Source organism: Podarcis filfolensis (genome assembly GCF_964270895.1).
Source record: "Podarcis filfolensis genome assembly, chromosome: 8".
In the NCBI taxonomy this organism is placed as follows: Eukaryota; Metazoa; Chordata; class Lepidosauria; order Squamata; family Lacertidae; genus Podarcis; species Podarcis filfolensis.
Window position 1 is genome coordinate 42,814,913 of NC_139611.1, and position 20,738 is coordinate 42,835,650.

At 44.8% G+C, this 20,738-nt stretch overlaps 1 protein-coding gene across 20 annotated transcripts in view; it reads right to left on the reverse strand.

Moving 5' to 3' along the window:
* The window catches only part of ZFHX3 (zinc finger homeobox 3), a 257,142-nt gene that overhangs the window by 135,391 nt on the left and 101,013 nt on the right, over positions 1–20,738 (reverse strand). For 15 of the 20 annotated variants that reach the window (XM_083626176.1, XM_083626174.1, XM_083626161.1 and 12 more), the window contains one exon: positions 18,455–18,615. The exons of the other annotated variants lie outside the window; for them this stretch is intronic. The gene's annotated coding sequence lies outside the window, so the exon portion shown is untranslated. The remainder of the gene's footprint in view (positions 1–18,454; positions 18,616–20,738) is intronic. 20 annotated transcript variants of the gene reach the window in all.

The following is a 20,738-nucleotide window of genomic DNA, read 5'->3' on the forward strand; positions in this document are numbered from 1 at the left end:
AGCTAAGTGTTTCCTTGTGTTGTGAAGGCTTGCTCAGACTCAATACGGCAGTATTGACAGCACAATCACCCAGTAATCCAGGCCTCACTAACGGCTCAGCACTTCTACCCTGAAAATACACTTTCCATTTGGACACCAGCCCATTAGCTGGGACTGGGATCACAGACATCATCCCACCTCCCCCTGAACTGGCACTGCCCTCTGAAAATGGCCTTGGGAGAAGGAGGGAGGGAGCAGAAGTCCAGCCGTTACTCCCTTCCTGTGAGTTAACCCCTCCTATGATAGAGGCCTGTCTTGTCCTGCAAAATCCCGTGTCCAGCTCACAAGCCAATCAACATGAAGATATCTGGCGATGTAGGCACTTCCAATCTGAATGGCTGACTCGAGGGAACTTTGGTCACTGTGACCTACTCAGCCTGCTCTCAGTCTCTTCCACTGTGCTGCCAGTGGAATGATGAGAATGCCTCAATAGGAATTCTGTCTGCTTTTTGCTAAAATGCTCTTTTCCAAACCTATTGAAACAAATCCTTAGCAAAGCCCAATGGACACCTCAGTCTATGCAGGAACACAGCAGGTAAGCACAACGTGCATACTTTCCTCACATGACAGACCCACAAGAGGACAGACATGAGGCAAAGGTGTAAAGCGACAAGGCCCAGAGTAATCATAGAGGCCAGTTCTAGTGGGAAGCAGATCCCTGGCAAGGAAAATGTTAACAGTGTTTCAGGCTGTCATCTGATAAACGGCTCTGTGGAAAGCAGGTTCTCTCACTTTGAGATATGATGTCACTAACCTTTATTGATCCGCCATCAGAGAACTTGGCTTATCTCTTGTGGGTGATCAGCTGCCCTCCTGGACTCAACTAGTGTTTAATACACTACTGGGCATCATGCTCAGCAAGAGAGCAAGATACAGCCACAAGAGGCAATATTTCACAGGTTATGCCAACGGAAGGGGAGACTGCTTGCTTGTGCACTCACTTTCCCCTCCCTGCTGTCAAGGCCGCCATCCTGTCCTGCACTGAGTCGTAGCAATGTATTCAGGTTGAGCTCAATCACAAATCAAGGCTAATTTCAAAGTCAGCATACTCAGCCAGAAACAGTTAAGGCTGCTCCTCCAAATGCTATCCCAACTCCATTTCCCCCCATTTTTAATGCTGCTAACTGAGCAGGCAAAGATGTCTGAAGAACAGTGGAAGCTACAGAAAAATGAAGTGACTCAGGAGGCTGCAGAGAAGACAGGAGGACTTTCACAGGGATTGAACACAGATGCCATGGTGAGTAATGAAAGCGGGACAAATCTCAGTCCAAACCAATGAGTCAGCAAAATGGCTCCAACACAGCAACTGAGAATACAATGGCAAGTGGCAAGAGTTTAGGCTCAAATATACTGTGCAGTAGGGAGAAAGAACACCCTAACTGTGAAGAACCTGGGAACAAAAAGTTCTAAAGCTCCCCTTCACCCACAGAATTCTGTTTGCTCAGACACTGCAGACTAGATAAATACTGCAAAGCCATTTAAGGGACAGATAAGAACTACAAACGCTTAGTGCTGCCTGGAGCTCTCCAACTTGTTCCTTGTATCATGGGTAATGGGCTTTGGCCAGGGCTGAGAGTAGTTTATCAACTTCATCCAATTCCTGCAAAAAGATACTCCTTGCTGGAAAAAAAAAGTTTATCTAGTTATGCTCCTAAATAAAAATAAGAAACAGACATAAACACACACCCCACCAGTTGTAACACCAACTCTCCAGAAAAGTAAGCATTTACAGACTGGCTACAGTGAAATGCTCCAAGCTGAGCACCTCTAGGCTGACACACAATTGGCATGAATAAAATAAATTTATACATGAATCACATAACACAAATCATGCTCTGCTAATTGAAATAATGGACACATACACCCCTTTCACCTGGATTCCAATCCTTTAACTGAGCTATCAGGGGGTTAAATGTAAAAGCGATTGGATTCTGCAGAAGTTGACAAGGGTGGTGATGCTGCCGGAATTTTCACCAGTGTTGTGAACCACCAATGCCCAAAATGCTTCCTCAACTAGAGGGATCTTTATTCAGCATGCCTTGGGGAAAATGGTAGCTGTTAGGACACTGTCTGAACATCTTTGCTCTGGTGGGTATAATTGTGTTTTACTTACAGAAAAAAGGCATCTTGCCACGCTGTGTCTGTTTAGCTTAATATAGTTGATCAGAAGTAAGCAGTTCCAGTTAACCTGGAGATCACTGAATTAGTTAAGAGTGAGAAAGGTGGTCTGAACTCCAGAATGGGCACTGGGTCATTGTTCAGAACAATGGGATTAACATACTCTGATTTCACACAATCCAATGCTCACATCACCTTTCTATTGTGCATGTAGTATGGGTGAGTATCTGAATTTTCAAATTTTCCCACAAACAGAGGTGTTCAAAGCAACTCACATAAAGGACAGAAACAGCCAATGTATAATGCAGGCCACCCACTCTTCGGACAGCCACCAAGACTTACTCTTCCAAGTTGCAGATATTAGTATCATTCCTGTTATAAGAATTTTTAGGTCATATATATATATATATATATATATATATATATATATATATACACACACACACACACACATATATATAAATAATGTTCATAAATGTACCAAGCAAACACATATATACATATATAAACCATGTCTAAAACCCACAGTAAAAATCCTAAAGCCATTGTGACTCTTTCAGTCACCTCAAATATTTCTCTACAACAGGGGTCGGCAAACTATTTCAGCAGGGGACCAGTCTACTGTCCCTCAGACCTTGTGGGGGCCCGGACTATATTTTGGAAAGAAAAAATAAGAACGAATTCCTATGCCCCACAAATAACTCAGAGATGCATTTTTTTAAAAAAGCACACATTCTACTCATGTAAAAACACGCTGATTCCCAGACTGCCCATGGGCCGGATTTAGAAGGCGATTGGGTCGGATCTGCCCCCCCCCCCCCGGGCCTTAGTTTGCCTATCCATGCTCTAGAAGGTGGAAGGAAATGCAGAAACCTCCCCATTGTCTGTGTCCTCACAAATCCTGCCTTAAGGGCACATTTAAGGTGTGAATAGGGTGAGCCTGTGACCTGGCTCAGGAATAAAGTATTTTCATTACAAAAGAATGGCCAGGTTCCCCAGGTAATCCAGTCAAGTGACCATTAACAGGTAACCTGGCAGACAGGGTAAAAACAACACACTCAGATTTCTGTTGTAGACAGCCTTTTCTGTGATGTAGGTATGATGTATCTGGGGGGTGGTCTTGGATTACACCCCTTCTGTAATGTATGTTTCTGGGGGTGGTCTTGCGACTCCAGGGCGGGCAATTTAAAATGTCTATATCAGGGCTTGCGCGCATGGCTCGGGGTCCTCCTCCTCTCTCCTGCGTGTAGGGGAGCACCCTGTTGCAGCAGTTAATAAAGATCAGGCTTACTAGCTGCTTTGCTTCTCAATGTTCTCTGGTTTGTCTCTGTCATTTTCTCCTACTGATACAGAACCTACAAAAGGACTCTATATGGGCTCTTGGGTACTCCATAAGGGAAAAGCAGCAGGTTTTTTATTTTTATCACCTCCTTTCAATGTGAGGTTGAGGGGATTTATCATTTAGTTCTATCTGCTGCTAAAAGAACCTATAGCTGGCTCAGTTGGGTAGCTCTCAGCTTCCTCTCCCTGCTTGTACCCAAATTTAACAGGAAAACACAGGAGCCAAACTCTGCCTGGGAAAATACACCTATCCTCCAGAGGGCACACATTGCACAATCAGTGCAGAAGCTTTTATCCAAGGGCAATATGAGAAGTCTTTTCCATATGTGAAGGTGCTGCTGGAGATATATACACATGAAAGTCTGTGTAGGACAAGGGGAGGAATTATCCCTCCAATTGATTTTTGCTCTGGGGTATTAGAAAGAACACAGCATTTATCTGGAGATTTCTTCCCAAAGCCGACTGTGGACTTTCAAACATAAAGAGACTTGAAAGGAGCTTATCAGGTGAACAATCTGCTCAGACCATCATCACTCAAAACAGGACCCCCAGCAGGGAGCTCCACGATCCCATTGTTCTTTCTTGGACCTCTGAAAGTAACTCAGCTGCTTGTCCAGCTTCAAACAAGCAGGAACAGGGTGGGGGGAGGGGGAGGAGGGTAGGCTAGAACTACAGAAAGGGGGCAGCCCCCCTGTGCTCCCAACACGGCCTTTTGCCTCTGCACATCATAACACTCTGCTAAACCCCACACATGCTGCTGCCCAGCAAAAGAATGGAGACTGGCTATATTTAAGATCTCTAAAGCATTCTGTTGCTTAGCACATTCTATATTATCTAGGAATAGAAATATTTTGTCAGGAAAATGAACGGTAGATTTTCTCCCCTCAAATTACATACACCCAGAAGAGCAAGTTTGGGATTTCCCCTGTGTGTGAAGCAAACAGGAAGAAAAGGCGACTGACTACCCAAAGTGGTGACTGATGCTACTCCTTGACCAGCAATGACTCTTGAACATCTGTGGCCACAGAATCCTCTTTCTGGTGAGTCATAACAATGCTATCTGCCACCAAAACTACAACAGTGCTTGTTCCCATAAACACCTTTTACACGAATTACCAAGGATTCACCAAACACAGCATTCCAACTACTGGCAAAAATAAACAAAATTGTTGTGTACTTAAAAGACCTTTTGTCACCTCACTCCTTGACCTTTTGAGGACATGGGAAAGGTCTCTCCTTGACTAAAATGCTTTGAGGGGGGAGTGTAGCATGGTAAGACAGCCACAGCCTCTCATACTCCAATGAATTTTCTTGTATCCTGGCAGCTCCCCAGACTAAACAGGACCCAACAGCTGGGCCTGCCTGCCTGCTCTGTCTCTCTCAGGTAGCTGGAAGGTTGTAATTGGCGAGGCAGGAGATTAGAAATATCGGCAGCCTCTAAGTAAGACTTTAATTTACTGGCAGATCAATAGCACTACGGTTATATTGGCAAAGTGTCTACAACTCTATTGACTCCCGCAATTCCTCTTATCAATTTATCAGAAATCTGGAAGCCAGAAGATATTGTTTGAAGAAAAAGCAGGCAGGAACCCAATGCTTTGCCTCAGCTGCCCAATTGGAGCTCCAGACTAAGCCTCTAATAGCAGGTATATTTGTTGCAAAGACGACAAACTACCAGCAATATGATTAAGAGCTCACCAACTCCTGTTCAAATCCCTTCCCATGTTTGTTGTGCTACACAGGCCTCACCCCTCTTGCCCCAGGCAACAACCACCACCCCTTCAAACTCACCTGGCATGTTGTACTGGCTCAGGACCTCATCCCGAGGAGGGACCACCACTCAGTGGTAGAACATCTTTGCATGCAGAAGGTCCTGGATTCAGTCCCTATCTTAGAAACAGGTGACAAGAGATATTAAAGACTATTTTCTGTCCAACACCTTGGAAATTCAAGGCAGACAGTACAAGGCAAGATAGGCAAATGGTCTGGTCTTGAATACAGAACATAAGAAGTTGCCTTATGTCAAACCATTGGTGCATCTAGCTCAGCACTGACTGGCAATGGCTCTCTCCTACCCTACCTGGGGATGTCAGGGATTGAACTTGGGACCTTCCACATGTAAAAAGATTATCGCCACTGAGCTACAGCAATTCCCTGAAGACAGCATATTAAGTCCTCCAGTTTTACTGTTCTAAAGCAGCTAACGGAAATGTAGAGTGAATCCTGTCTTGCGAGTTGTCAACACCCAGTCTTGCAACTATTTCACTGCGCAGAATCAAATTCCCAACCTCTAGTTCATGAGGGAAGTTCCAACTCCTTCACCACTATGACATCCAACAAAGCGCTGATTTCCAGCTTCTGCACGAAAATGACTTAAGAGGTATTCATGTCATAGAATAATAATCATAGAATCATAGAGCTGAAAGGGACTACAAGGTCAAGATGTTGAGAGAGAAAAGAAAACTGCAAATTCTCTCTTCTTACTCCAAGCCCAAAGTCCTTTTACAACCCCCTTTTGCATCTCATTGAGCCAGCACACGGTGTAAGTATTTCCATGTAAACAAGCAATAACAACACTCCTTAATAAAATACATACTAATACATAGTAATCAAATGGTCTGATACTGATATTACTAACCTTAAACAATTAAAGAAGAGAACAGCCTAGTGTCATAGGGGCATAAGTTCACTTTGGGCCAGCCCAAAACACCAGGCACAGAGTAGCAGCTGAAAATTGCATAGCTCCTCCAGCTACTGTAATGCCCCTTTTGCCAAAGAGATGTACTCTTTACCCACTATTCCACACAACATACCCAAAGCTGCAAATAAACTCCTGGCTGCAAGGAGGCTAATCTGAGGTCTTGAGGGCATTTAATATAACTCTTCTCTCCACAGGGCAGGCTAGGAAGAACAAGAGCAGTCGTGGGGAGCCTTTGCTATTTATTTACCTTTTTTTTCATTGAACTTTGCTTTTGGAAATGGATTTATTTACTCAAGCACAACCCCTCAATTTTGGAGTCCTCTACCATGTCAAAGAAGTGATAAACCCTTCCTTACAATGAAATTGAAGAGCCCTTGAAGCCTACTGGAAATAAGTGTCACATCAAAATGTCCAAGTGGTGGCTTTAGGTATAAATGCTATACAGTTTGAATGCAGCTGTATGGCAGTAAGCTCAGGATAATGCTAGAAACCATGGAGAAGGTGGCGAATGCCAAGTGCTTCCAGCAGAACTGCATCAAGTAAGACTGTGTGAAACTACAAGGCATCTTCTTGACTTAAAAGACTGTCAACTCATAAGGGAGAAAGGACCAGAATTTTTGATCCAGTGCTGGCGAACCACAAACTTGTAGGCATAATGAGAACTGGAATGAGGTTCTAATTTGACCCAAAAAGATGTTTTCTCCAAGCCACACCCACCTACCACATACTTGACATCAACTGGCCTTGTTCCACAGCTGCCTCACCCCTTGCTCCTGAGGAAGCTGTCATTTTTCCATCTGTGATCAGCAGAGCCTTGTTGATTGACTGAGAGCCCACCTGGGCTCAACTGCCAGGGGAGTTGAGGTTAAATCAGTTACTGGGCTGGTATGCCAGCTGAGACCCTACCTGCCTGCGATTTATCTCACCAGGGTGGTACATGCTCTGGTTATCTCTTGCTTGGACTACTGCAATGCACTCTACGCGGGCCTTCCGTTGAAGGTGACTCAGAAACTACAGCTAATCCAGAATGCGGCAACTAGACTGGTGACTGGGAGTGGCAGGCAAGGCCATATAACACTGGTCCCAGTACGTTTCTGAGCATAATTAAAAGTGTTGGTGCTAATTTTTAAAGCCCTAAACGGCTTCAGCCCAGTATACCTGAAGGAGCATCTCCACCTCCATTGTTCAGCCAGGACACTGAGATCCCGCTCCAAGGGCCTTCTGGCAGTTTCCTCATTGTGAGAAGTGAGGTTACAGTGAACCAGACAGAGGGCCTTCTCAGTAGTCATGCCAGCCTTGTGGAATGCCCTCCCAACAGATGTAAAGGAAATAACCAACTATATGACTTTTAGAAGAAGGCAGCCCTGTATAGGGAAGTTTTTAATGTTTGATGCTTTACTATGCCTAATGTTTTTACTTTTTTGGAAGCCGCCCAGAGTGGCTGGGGCAACCCAGTCAGATGGGTGGTGTATATTATAAATAAATCATCATTATTAATTATCATCATCATCATTAGAAAAACCAAAGAAGTTGCCCCCTTGGGGAGAAATTATGTCCAGGGGACAGCAAGGGCCACCCCTTAATATCTGGAGACTAGAAGATTAGGACAGGGAGTTAATCTCTCTCTCTCTCTCTCTCTCTCTCTCTCTCTCTCTCTCGTGTGTGTGTGTGTGTGTGTGTGTGTGTGTTTGCTTAAAATACTGTAAGTTGCTTTGAGTTGCAGGGACAAAAAGTGACTACCAAATTTAATAAATAATGATAATATATAATGATAATATATATCATCAAGTGTGGGAGAGTTAAAGAAGCAGCCGCAAAGGAACCATAAGGAGCCATAAAATATGCTCCCAGTTGCTGCTGGGAAAGCAGAACTTGTATTCAGCACCTTTGAAATTTGGCACCAAATGTAAGCCCAGCTGCTGGAATTGATGCTGTCTGGGACCTCCCCAGCAAAGTCAATTCCTGCTGAAAACAGGCTGGAATTGCACCATTCATCTGTGCAAGTTTGTGCAGGAACCAGACCACCATTCAGACAGCCTTCCTCTATAGAATGAACCTGGGAACAATGTGGCAACCTAGACACATTCAAAGGAAACAGCTTCCATTCTTTCCAAGCAGCATTCCCAGTGTAATCCCAGAGCAAGTAAAAGGGAGCCCAAGAGCAGTAATGGCTCTCAAGCACCCTTTTCCCAAAAGGAACTAGATTACAGATGGTAGGGACAAAGTGCCAGTGACAAAGCCTGTCAAAAGTACTGCCAAAGGTAGATCTGAGGAAAATGTGGGAAATGATTGTTGTTAAAAAAACTGAAGTTATGATATTGAGATGTATAGAACTTGATGGATTGTTTGAGTAAAAGACTTTGTTCCGATATGCGAGATTGGATGCCAGGCCAAGACCAGCCAGCCCCTATGGAAGGAAGAAGACTTAGCCAAAGAAGACTGGCAAAATAAATTACTGAACTATGCAGGACAAATAAAAAAAAAGGGCAACTGTTCAATGCATATTTTTAGCTTTGTGTTTAGATTCTTACATTAGTGTAACTTTTAAAAGTCACTTGTAATAGGATGAAGATGAATTTAAAACTGGATTGTTAAGTATATAAGGTTTTATGGACATGCATGAACAAGTATATTATAATGGAATCAAGAGGGGGAGTGTAGGGAAGTTGATCAAAAAATTATGTTTTAATTTGGTTATGATTTTTTGTGCGGTTTTTCTTCATTTTGTTATATTTGGAAAATCAATAAAATGTTTTTCATATATATATATATATATATATATAGAGTGTGTGTGTGTGTGTGTGTGTGTGTGTGTGTGTACTGCCAAAGGCTGTTTGCCCCCAACTGAACCCAATTCCTCTTGTAAAGCACAGGAGTCAATGACACAGTATAGACTATGGACCAGACATAGTTTTTCCGAAATCAGTTTCTGCTATTTTCACAAATGGATTTGGTGCATTTGTACTGTTTGTATGCTTTTTGTATATCAGCACTATATTTTTGAAAGAGTTGGTTTAAAATTATTTCAATGGATAATAAAATAAAGTGCTAAGAAAAATCCTTTGCAATTGCCAACTCTCATTCAGTATCACCATACAAACACAAGATCTGATGCTGATTTGTCTGCAAGCAAGCACCAAAGGTCACTGGGGGAGGGACTGCCATCTTGTGCACACTGGACGAACCAGAGCAGAGGAGGGGATGTCTCGATCTCTGATCAGTCCTGTCATGTAAAAGACTTGGAGCCTGGAGGCTCTGCGTTTCTGCTGGAGTTGGGGAGGGAAGAGAGAAAAATATTGGACTTATTACTACTGACTGACCACACAAGGCAGAGAAGCTCAAAGACTCTAGACCAGTACAGGCCCATAAGCCAACAATTTCCCTAGAGCCAGTGCTCACTGCGTGATGCAAAGGTCTCAGAAACTGGGCCTTCCCCCACCCTCTTCCTCCTCACCATGGAGACGAGAGTCCTGAACACATGAATCTCCCTCCACCTCCTTCAGAGGGGAAGGCTGTGATCTTGCACAGGGTTACCATGGAGCTCAAACAGTTGCATTCATTCATCAGGCTGGGGAAGCGTGGAGAGCTTGGCCTAGTGATTAAAGAAGAGGCCTGGGCACTGGGAAGACCTGACTACAACTGGCTCACAGTTTCTGAGAGGAGCCAAAGAGTCATTCCCACAAGGGACTATCACCACCCAGAAGGCTTCCCCAGGCACTTTCTGGCAGCTAAGCTGGCACTGCACAAGGCCACAAACTTCACTTCTCTCTACAGCATTTTGGAGGGCAATCCAGCTGCTTGAAACCTGAATGAAAGGTTCAATTACTTAAATCGCAAGAACCATTTCAACTTGACCCCACACGTCACAGCCCTTAATGGCCTTCTGCCTTTTAAATGCAGATTTGAACTTTTCACCCAAGGTCGACAGCTGCTACTCTCCTCATCCCAGCAGGGACCAGGCGCCACTGGGCTTTTCTCCCCTTCAACCTCCCTCTAAGCAAGGAGCCCCCACTCCATCAGATGGATCTGCAAAGGACTCAAAACCAAGCATGCAGCAGTACCATGTGTGGCGAGGCCCTGGGCCCCAAAGTTCCCCTTAGATAATAAACACACAGATACAAATATTTTGAGTTAATGGGATAAATAAGGCCACAACTTTATTGGTTACAGATGCGAGCAGTTTGGCTTAGGGACTGGGTGAAACTGACTATATCCTGACTCTTGCACGCCTGCAGAAAGTCTCTTAAGGGTCAACTACCAGTAGGGGGAGCCCTATGATATACATCAATTAAGAGCATGCCCAGGGCCCCCGATGGGGTTGTGGCATGGCCTAGCCCACGCCCAGGCTTCGGACAGGATCCACACCCCCGGATCCCTTTAACAGGATACCCTTAATGAAGAAGGGCTGGCGGAGGCAACAACCTCTCTTCCCATGAACCAGGCTTACCCAATGCCTAACCACCTAACGTTACAAAGTTGTGACGATTGCTACAAAGTAGGTGAAAACCAAATGGCTGGTGCCAATTTGCCAAGTGGGAAAATTGCTACCTGTCCCCAACAATAAGGTGACCGACATTAGTCCATAGCAAGGCCAAAGTCAAGCAACGCATAAAAAGAGGACTGGTGGGCTGGGTGATCCAACGAAGGAGGTGAAAAGAGGCCATCCTCCAGCTGTGCTGCGATTTAAACAGCAGCAGCCACACCCCCTAACTAACCGATTGGTCAACCGGGGGGGCGTGACATGGCTAGGAGTCCTGATGACATGGGCGGAATTACTCCGCCCCCTGCCGGGTCACAGTGATTTCCCGGATGCCTTCCCACAACTCCCCCCCACAGGGAAGGGGAGTGGTCTTATGCCCAAAGGGTGAGAAATCAACAAACCGTACCATGGAAACCCCAACAGAAAAATGTAATGGCCAGAGAATAACAGATGAAAAATCAACAAGACCCTCCAACTTAGTTTCTCCAACAGTGGAGCAGAACCTCTTTATCAAAACAGCTCAATAGGACAAGGTACCATAGATTGTTCCACTATTGCCAAAGTCAGTCATCTTCTCTCTCTGTCTCTGTCTCTGTCTCTCTCTCTGATGTAAAAGCCCAGCACATGGCAAACAGTAGGCTGAAAAGGCAACTCCAGCAAACTTGACAATATCCCTGGCATGGTACTTAAAAACCCAAGGGCAGGTGTCTGACAAATTTCAGCAGGTAAGAGCTGATTCCAGGAAACTGGAATTCCAGCTGTCTAGGAAATGAGACAGAAAGCAAAAGGTGGCAGCTGAAAAGACAGAGCCAAACAAATGCCCAGCACTTCCTCAGAATCCAATAGATCTCCTCTTGCACTTCACAGAGAGATCTGTTCCAGGTCTGCTATAGATAAGGTCACACAATCAACACCCATAACATGTTAGGCAGAAGCTGGCAGAAATGTAGACTTTTGGCTTGCACACAGTGATCAGCCCAGCGAATCATTCAGATCAGATTCCAGCCTCCCAAAGTGGCGAATGGCTGGCAGGGCAGTGTGAGAAGCCAAATGTGCAGAGCCCCCCAGAATAGTGCACCCGGGACCATCGCTCTGGCAGCTGCTCCCCCCACCACACCACTGCAGTTTGGCTCCAGTGGGGGGTCACTCTGGTGGCGAGGGCTGGGCTGGCACAGTGGGCTCTGTTCAAACTCCGCCCCGCGTCCCAGCAACCATGCTACACTGCTGAAATCAGCCACATACACCCCTCCCACTGGTTTTAATACATTTTTGTCAAATCCCTCCACAGCCGGTCAACATTCAACTTAAGAGCACCTAGAGAGAAAAAGAGACCACATCAGAGGAGCTTGCATCCACCCTTCCATGAAGGGACCATTACTCACTCAACCCTCCACAGCAGAGGCACAACATTAGAGCCACTGGCATTCTTCCTATAGCAGGATTAACACAAGAATGTGCTTCTTCACAGAGAAAAGAAAGGGGGGCGTCTAACCTGCACAAAGCCCAGCGAGAACATATAATATGCCTAGGTTGCCAAAATGGAAAGAGTGAAAAGCCAAACTCTGGGCTTCTGATGGGGGTGGAGAGCATCTTCCTCAGGCACTTAGATCCCTATTGTCTGTAAGGTAAACCCCCACCACCCCCTACCTTGAGTTAATCAAAACCAAGTTGCTCAGGAATGCAGCAGGACAGGTCTGTACTTCCAGACCTCTTTTGTTTTTGAGGGTGGGAGCCTGAAAAATACAATGTTGAAGGAAAACCAACCCCTTCAAGGGTCTGCCCCTACCACAAGCAGAGAGTGGGAAGAGAAATTCCTTCAGAGTGCCTGCCAGCTGCAGGGCTCAGCATTACAGAGGCACCCACAAGAAGGAATAGGTGCCACTCTTTCCTTGTCATGATCAGGATACTGGCAACCCTCTAGCCACAAACTCTTGATATGGAGCAGCAAATAAATTGCCTCCCTGTACCTCTGACCACATATGCAAGGAGGGCCTGGGACATAGGAGCTACTTTGGAGATGCCAGACACAACAGGCTGGACAGTGAAACACGCCTTTCCCTCACACTCTCAACACAAACTTCTCCAAACAGGCAAAGTGTGCCGTGTAGCTCTCTCCCTCTCAAACAAAGGTGGGGGGAATCATGTCAGCACAGATTGGAGAGCGCTGCCAGCTCAGTCTCTGCTGCTCCCTGCTGCAACAGTGAAGCCACAGCCCAGCCCTACTTTTCAAGAGCAAAAACAAAGGCTTAAAAAAAAAATCTCACTGACTCAGTAACTGTAAAAAAATACTTTGCTGCAGGGCAGAATAGGAGGAAGACTCAACACTCTCTAGGTACAAACTGCAAGAGCCAGAAAACTTTGGACTATCTGGAAAATTGTGTCCCCCATTGCTTTCCCCAGCCAAAGAATGCCTGGAGGGGACTCCAGAAATATACAAGTTGTGGCCTTCGATCCAAGCAAGAGCAAATGGACTCCTAACCCCCATGCAGAGAAAGGAAACAAAAAAGGAGGAAGAGTTTTCCCTTCCTAACTGGATCCTGACCCAAGTAACAGCCCATTCCTTCTACACATCAGTCACAAGAAAACTGAATGAAATACAGTACTCATAAACATGCAATCTTAATAGCATTTCCTTTAAAAAATACTTTTGCCAGAAGTCATCTTCATTTGGAAGCAGCTCAAAGATGCACCTCTCTCAGAAGCACAACCTATTCTGCCACTTGGAAGAAAGGTATTACTGGACATTCTGCAAACTGAATATTCTGCAAACATCCTGTGGAAAGAACAACAAAAAGTATGTCCTCTACCACTGAGGTTTGCATTTTCAGAATGATAGGTATGCTCAAGGTGCACACTAGCTGGCCTTATACAGAGGCAAGCCATTTGTCCATCCACCCCAGTCTACTGCAAGTGGCAAAAGGGTATCACAGTGGAAGAGCTGCTAAGTGGAGATGCCAGAGTTGGAATATGAGACCTTCTGCACACAAGCACATGCTCCAGGCCCTTCCAATGATTTTTCAAAAGTAGACTAATGCTGAAAGAATCCTGAAGCATGTCCAAGCAACAAACAGCATGATTGGCTTCAGAATCGCAGCTGCTCCTGTCCAAAGAAAATCTGAGGGGGAGCAATCTAATAACTGGGGGTGATAGGGAAAGTATAATTATACAGCTGCCTCCTCCCCAACCATTTCTCAAGGACCAACTATTGGGAAGCAGGGCTGGGTGGCAGGGAGTGGTGACCTGAGTAAATGCCTGCTCAACCTTGGCACTCTTCTTGTAGAATTCCCTGCTCTGGAGGTGAGCTCAGCTTTGCTGTTTACTGAAGATTTTGGTACCTCCTAATGATGTTGGTTAATTTGGTTTTTTAATATTTTAGATGAACCCATTTAGTAGAATGTATTGCCTTGGGATTGTTCTGAAGTAATGAGGTTTTTGTGATTTTAACATATTTTATTTGTTGTTGCATATTTTACACTTTTATTTGTGAATCTGATTTTGGGTGAAGAACTGTATATTAAGGCGGGGGAATATACATACATATTTTTTAAAAGCCCAAAGCAAAGATTGGGAACGGGACGGGACTACTCAATCCCCTAAATAATATGTACCATTTTTGTGAGGAAGCACATAAAGGCCAATGCTTTCCAAGGCATTAAGTTCCTGCAACCATTTAGCTGTCTCTCCTAATCCAGGGCAACACACTACAGACACAGATAGATAGATGGAGGGATAGATAGATATAGATAGACTCTTTCTCTCTCTCAAAAACTAAACTCTCCATAAACTCCAGCCATGCTTGAAAGCTCAGTGTGTTAACACACACACACACACACACACACACACACACACACACACAAAATAGTTGCAAGAGGGTGACAGGAGGAGCTTCCTGCAAACCACCTCTCATGTGTTCAGGGGTTATCCCTATCTACCCTCAGCCTCACTGTGGTAGATACATATCTTTATAGAGCCAGAGAGGGTTGGAATAAAAAGAAACCAACCCTTTCCCAAAGCTGTAGGAAGCAAAAAGAAAAGCACCAATTAACTCAGCAGCAAGTTGTTAGTATTTGCATATAAATGCAGTCACAAATCACTACAAACAAGCTAGGACAAGTCAAGGCCATTAGCATATACAAATCTACTCTGGACAGCAGCTCTAGGTGGGTCATTGAAAGGAGGCAGCCTGCCAACTTCCTCAAAAGGGAGGGAGGGAAGGGGAGGGGCTCACATCTGTGCAAACAGAAGCACAAGGCAATTGCACAGGATACCAAGAAGAGGAAAAGTACCGGTACAAAGAGGGCTGGGACATACGATTCTATGATTCTATACCTCAACAGACTAGCCTCTATACACCAAGCACCAAAATGGGTTTGAGAACGGCTACAACCCTTCTATTTTGGTTGCAACAGATTAGCCAGGCTACTCTGCAAAAACAGGAAATGCAAGATTGGGAGAGCTTCTGCTGGGGCAGGACTAGGCAAGAATTCCCTACATGGCAGTTTCTCCGGAAAGTGTTCTACAAATTCATTTCACCATCAGAAGGTGAAAAGGTGGTCATGAAGAATAGACAAAGCTAAGCTGTGATGAATAAAGCAGTCAGAATCTTGCTAATCTTGTAATCACTAGTAAGAGTATTTCTATTCTATTCCAATTGAAGATTTTTTTATTGTATCACTGCTATTTGCCCAAGTGATTAATTTTTTTCCAAAAAAAAAGTTCACCTTTTGACCACAGACACCAAAATCTACTGATTCACTGGGCTCTCCATAGGTTGTAGGCAAGTCCCACCCCTTGCCTCAGGCTTCCAGAGACAGCTGGTCCCATTTTGCAGGTGGCAGCATAACATGAAGCTCACAGTCCAAAGGGAAACCTGGTGCTGATCACAAAAGCAGTGTTGCTTCAGACTTGGTATTTAAGGGATGGGGTGCCCTAAAGTTTTCAGAAAAAGCAAAATTTCTATCATCTTACCTGGTATAATCTTACCAGTATAAGCACACAGAAACACGGATGATAAAGCCTTTCACTGAGTTCTCTAGGTTTTGTTTTTTAAATCCTCAACCCAAGGCTGCTTATTGTCAGGACAGCAGAAGACAACACACCTTTGCCAGGTAAGAGTGTGTTGGACTCCTGTGTTTTTCCTAGAAACAATCACTTCCACCATTTAGAGCATGAGTGGAAAGAATGTCGACTGGGATCTACTGGTAGTTTTCTGGGTGATTTGCAATAGCTCAGCTAAGAATCCCACCTGTTTAAGAGTGGCAACAAATGACTCCAAACCACCCTAAATTAGACTGTAGAAATGGATGAGGCTTGGAAGGTGAGAAGATGGTAAGCTTAGCTCACTTCCGGTGACGAAACAAGGTTGTATGCTCAGCACCTGCACAGAGGCATCATCTATTTTGATTTCAACTTTGTTTTTTGCATGTGGCTCCAGTTGATGGCTCTTGGGGCTCTGGTACATCCCACAAGCCTGGGCTCTGTTCTCCCTTGCTTTAAAGGCAGCGACAGGAGGATACAGTTTGCTTGGTCCTGAACTGCAATTATTTAAAAGCTAAATTGAAAAAAAAATGGAGTCAGATTGTTTTAGTTTGCTCTGAACAAATTTTACTTATATAGAAACATGTGTATAAAAAAGTCATGGCAGTTAACAGGTTAACACAGTATAACTAGCAACTCACAAACATATCAATCACAAAACCAATCCTAGTAAAACTAACAGCAAGATCTAATGCATCAAAACAAAAGTAGAACAAGCATCAGCAGCAGAAATTAAAGAGACTCTGGAAAACAATATCCTTCAACTGGCTCTGCAAGGAAAGCACGGAGGTGGTTGAAACAAACTGCTCCTGCAACAGAGTTTCAGAATGTCAGGGCCGCCACAGAAAACGTCCTGTTAATTGCAGAGGTTTGCCTAACTTCTTCATATGCAGTGGGTTGCAAACGTGATCCGTGCGGGACGCACATCCGCAACCCGCAGCAGCGCGTCTGCGCATGCATGGGTTGGGATTCAGTGTTTCTGCACATGCGCAAAGCATGATTTAGCGCTTCTGTGCATGCGCGATTGTCGAAACCTGTTCCAGTACTTCTGGGTTTCGGCGGTCCGCAACCTGAAAAAACGCAACCTGAAGCGTCTGTAACCTGAAGTATGACTGTAGTGGAAAGTAGAGCTGGACCTCCTTAGACATCTTAAGAGTCAGAAACTCACATGGAAGGAGACATTCCCTGAGAAAATCAGCACCCATAATCAGCACTTTGAACTGGGCATGGAAACTAAATGGCAGTCAGTTGAAGGGGAAATATGAACAAACTGATCTGCCCTTTTCAATAGGCAGCCTGTCACATTCCTCAATAGCCAAATTATTGAATCCAGGTTGGATTACTGTAATGCATTCTCTGTAGGGCTGCCTTGAAGACAAAATAGAAACTTCAATTAACTCAGAATGCAGTTGCTACAATGTCAACAAGACCCAGGAGGTGGGTTCTTATCCCACCCACTTCATTGGCTTCCTGTTCACCTCCAGGCTCAATTAATAATACTGACACAAGACCTACATGGTACAGGACTCAGGTAGCTACCAGACCATCTTCTCTCATATCAATACACCCGTGTGCCAAAATGTACATCCAAGAGCCTTCTCTGGATGTGTCCTCCATCTGAAGTAAAGCAGGTAGCAAATGAAAGAGTGCTTTTCAGGATTCGTTAACTGTCCCAAGGGAGGCTTACATGGCTCCTACTTTGCTGTCATTTCAGCACTAGGCAAAGAACTTTTAAAGCACTGCTGACTTCTAGTTTTTAATTTTTGTAAGCTCCAGTAGTTTATTACCGACTGGAGCTCTTGTTCTGTGCTGTTGCATTATTTTTTTTCAAAATATGTTATTATTTATTTATTTGTTTAAAATATTTTATAACACTTTTCCTTTTAAAATTACAAAGCATACAACTGGACAGCACAATGTAAAATTACAGTAAAATCAACATGTTTATAACAACCACCATAAAGTAGTAAATCCAAAGCAAACAGATTAAGAACGAAATGGTGCTAATTGACAGCAAAAGCTTGGGAAAGCAAAGGAGTTGTCAGGAGGCACTGAAATACTATCAATGTGGGGGTTGCTGTAACTCAAACAGAATATGGTTCCTACACAAGGGCGCCACAACAGAAAAGGAGCTCTAGACTGTTTGCACTTTTACAATTTAAAAATATTTATAGGCCACCATTTAGAGCAGTGGGTTATGAAAGTGGGGGCTGCAGCCCCCTGGGGAGCGGTTTGTTTACCTAGGGTGGCACTAAGAGGCAAGGGAATGACAGGGAATGATTATCGAACTTCAAAAAGCTGGTATCACTGGATCAGGTTCATCTATTTTGTTGAATTAAAATTAATAGTTTTAATTGGATTTTGAATAAATATGCAATTATTTGTTACCGTTTTGAATTTTATTGTGTTATTTTCTGCCTTAGCAGGTTGTCCAGACAGCTTTACTCAATAATGCTTTTTACAGGGTGGTGGCACTGAGGACGCGTTTATGGAACCAGCAACCGGCCCATCAGCTGTAGTTTCCAAACCATATTCAGAGGCAGAGCTACATATAATGAGTTGCAATATTCTAACCTAGAGATTACCAGAGCATAGCCAACAGTAGTTAGGCTACTCCTGTCCAGATAGGGGCACAGCTGGGCCACCAACTGAAGCTGATGGAAGACACTCCATGCCACTGAAGCCACTGAAGCCTCAAGCAACAGCAAAGGATCCAGAAGTACCCCCAAGCAACGTACCTGCCACTTCAGAGGGAGTGTAACCCCCTCCCAGCCATCCAGTCTAGGGAACCACCCACTAGCAGTGTTTCAGTCTTAACTGGATTGAGCTTCAGTTTTGTTGGCTCTCATCCAGTCCATTATCCAGGCAAAGCAACGGTTCAGCACATCCACTGCCACACCTGCAGATGTAAAGGAGAAATAGAGCTGTATGTCATCAGCACATTGCTGACAATGTACTCCAGAACTCCACTCAGTGGTTTCATGTAGATGTTCAACAGCATAGGGTATAAAATTGAACCATGAGGAACCCCGCATTGAAGGTTCCACAGGTCTGAAGAGCACTCCCCAAGCATCACCCTCTGGTAATGACCATCTAAGTAGGACCAGAACCACACAAAGCAGTGCCTCCCATCCCTAACTTGGACAGCCACTCCAGAAGTATATCATGGTCAATGGTATCAAATGCCACTGAGAGGTTGAGGAGAATAAAGAGGGACACATTTTCCATGTCTTTACCCCAACAGAGGTCATAATACAGGGTGACCAAAGCAGTTTCTGTGCCAAAACCAGGCCTAAACTCAGATTGAAATGTTTCTACCAAAAGCTCCTAGATCTGTTTCTGTCAAAAGCGCCTAGATCTGGTCCACGACCACCAATGCAATAACCTTGCTCAAGAAGGGGAGATTAGCAACTGGTTGGTAATTTTAGATTTTCCAAGTCCAGGGAGGATTTCTTAAGGAGTGGTTTCACCACTGCCTCCTTCAGACAGGTAGGGACCACCCCATCTTTCAGGGAGGTATTAATCACCTCTCTGGCCTAGCCAGTTGTCCCCTCCCTGCTAGTTTTTTTTTTAGCCAAGAGAGGTAATGGTCCAGAGCACAACTGGTTGCCCTGACTGAAGCATGCACCTTGTCCACATCTTCAAGCCTTACTAACTGAAACTCATCAAACACAACAGGACTGGACTCTAGACACCATTTGATATTCATCTGCTTTAACAGCGGAGTCAAGATCCCAGTGGATGCAAGTGATTCCCCCCCCCCCTCAAAATGCTTTGGAAACAGGTCACAGCAAGCTGCCATCAGTTCTACTTCCTCCTTCAGACCAGACTGTAACAGGCCCCATACTACCCAGAAAAGCTGTCAAACAGCACAATGAGGATGCAATGGCCTCATTGCCAGTAGGTAGATTTGATGATGAGCTTTCACCAGCATTTGATTGCATTTTCTTCCACTCACATTCAAGCCATCTCCAGGCCTGTTTCCTCACTCTAAGCTCTGGAGTATACCAGGGAGCAAAATGGGCTCCACAAAGCAGGAGAGCCTACTTAGCACACTGCTGCCTTTCGGGGAGGAGGTGTGAGGGCTCTAGGACCCTGTCAGAGCCTCACACCTCCTTCCCAAAGCTCAGCACCTCTCCTATCAGGCTTTGGGAAGGGCTGGGGGGGCCTGTCAAATTTTAGCCACATACTTCCCATGTATGGGTTCAAGGTTGAAGTACTATTACAGCCCACTTGGTATGAAAACTTGGACTGCCCTGCTCTAGATCCCTGCATTTCCTGCAACAAGCAGGGAGCAGGATTAGATGGGCTACAAGGCTTCCTTCAGCTTTATGATTCTATTCTTTTTATCTGCAATTCACTTCTCAGAATAGAGAAGGATGCACCAACCCTAAGTCCTTGTTTATGTCTCGGTAACTACTGCTGGTTAGCTCTACAAGCCCTTCAAAACTTTTCTCTATGGCACATCCACTCAACTTTCACACAACTGAAATTCTCATGTGCAGTCAAGTCTGAACCACCACAATACTGAGCTAATGGAAGCGGGGGGGGGGGGGGATAATTTAACTGCAAGATCAAAGATCAGAGGCAGCAAACAGTGGCTGGGTAGAAAAGGAAAACAGCATGAAATGAAAATCCTGCCATCCCTACTGCCACTTCACCATGCATAAACACCAACCCAACTCCTGTGACAAGGCCCAAGCTCTCCCCCCCCCCCCCGCCACAAACAAGCTTTTTTTGGCATAGCATCAGCCTTCCAGGAGACAGCAACATTCAAAACCACACATGTGAGACGTTTTTGCTAAGAGAGTGCTGCAACCAAATGAAGGCCCAGAAAGATCAGGTTCTTGCACAAGCCTAGGACAGACAGCCAATGAGATGTTCCCAGGCACACAGATGTCCTCCCTAGTCTGCAAAGCAAGGCAGCCCTCCCACATGCCGCCTTGTCGTAATAACTGGAAATGATGGGAACTGACACCCCCTCCCCATTGTTTTGGGAAAGAAAGTTCTTTGACTGAGGCT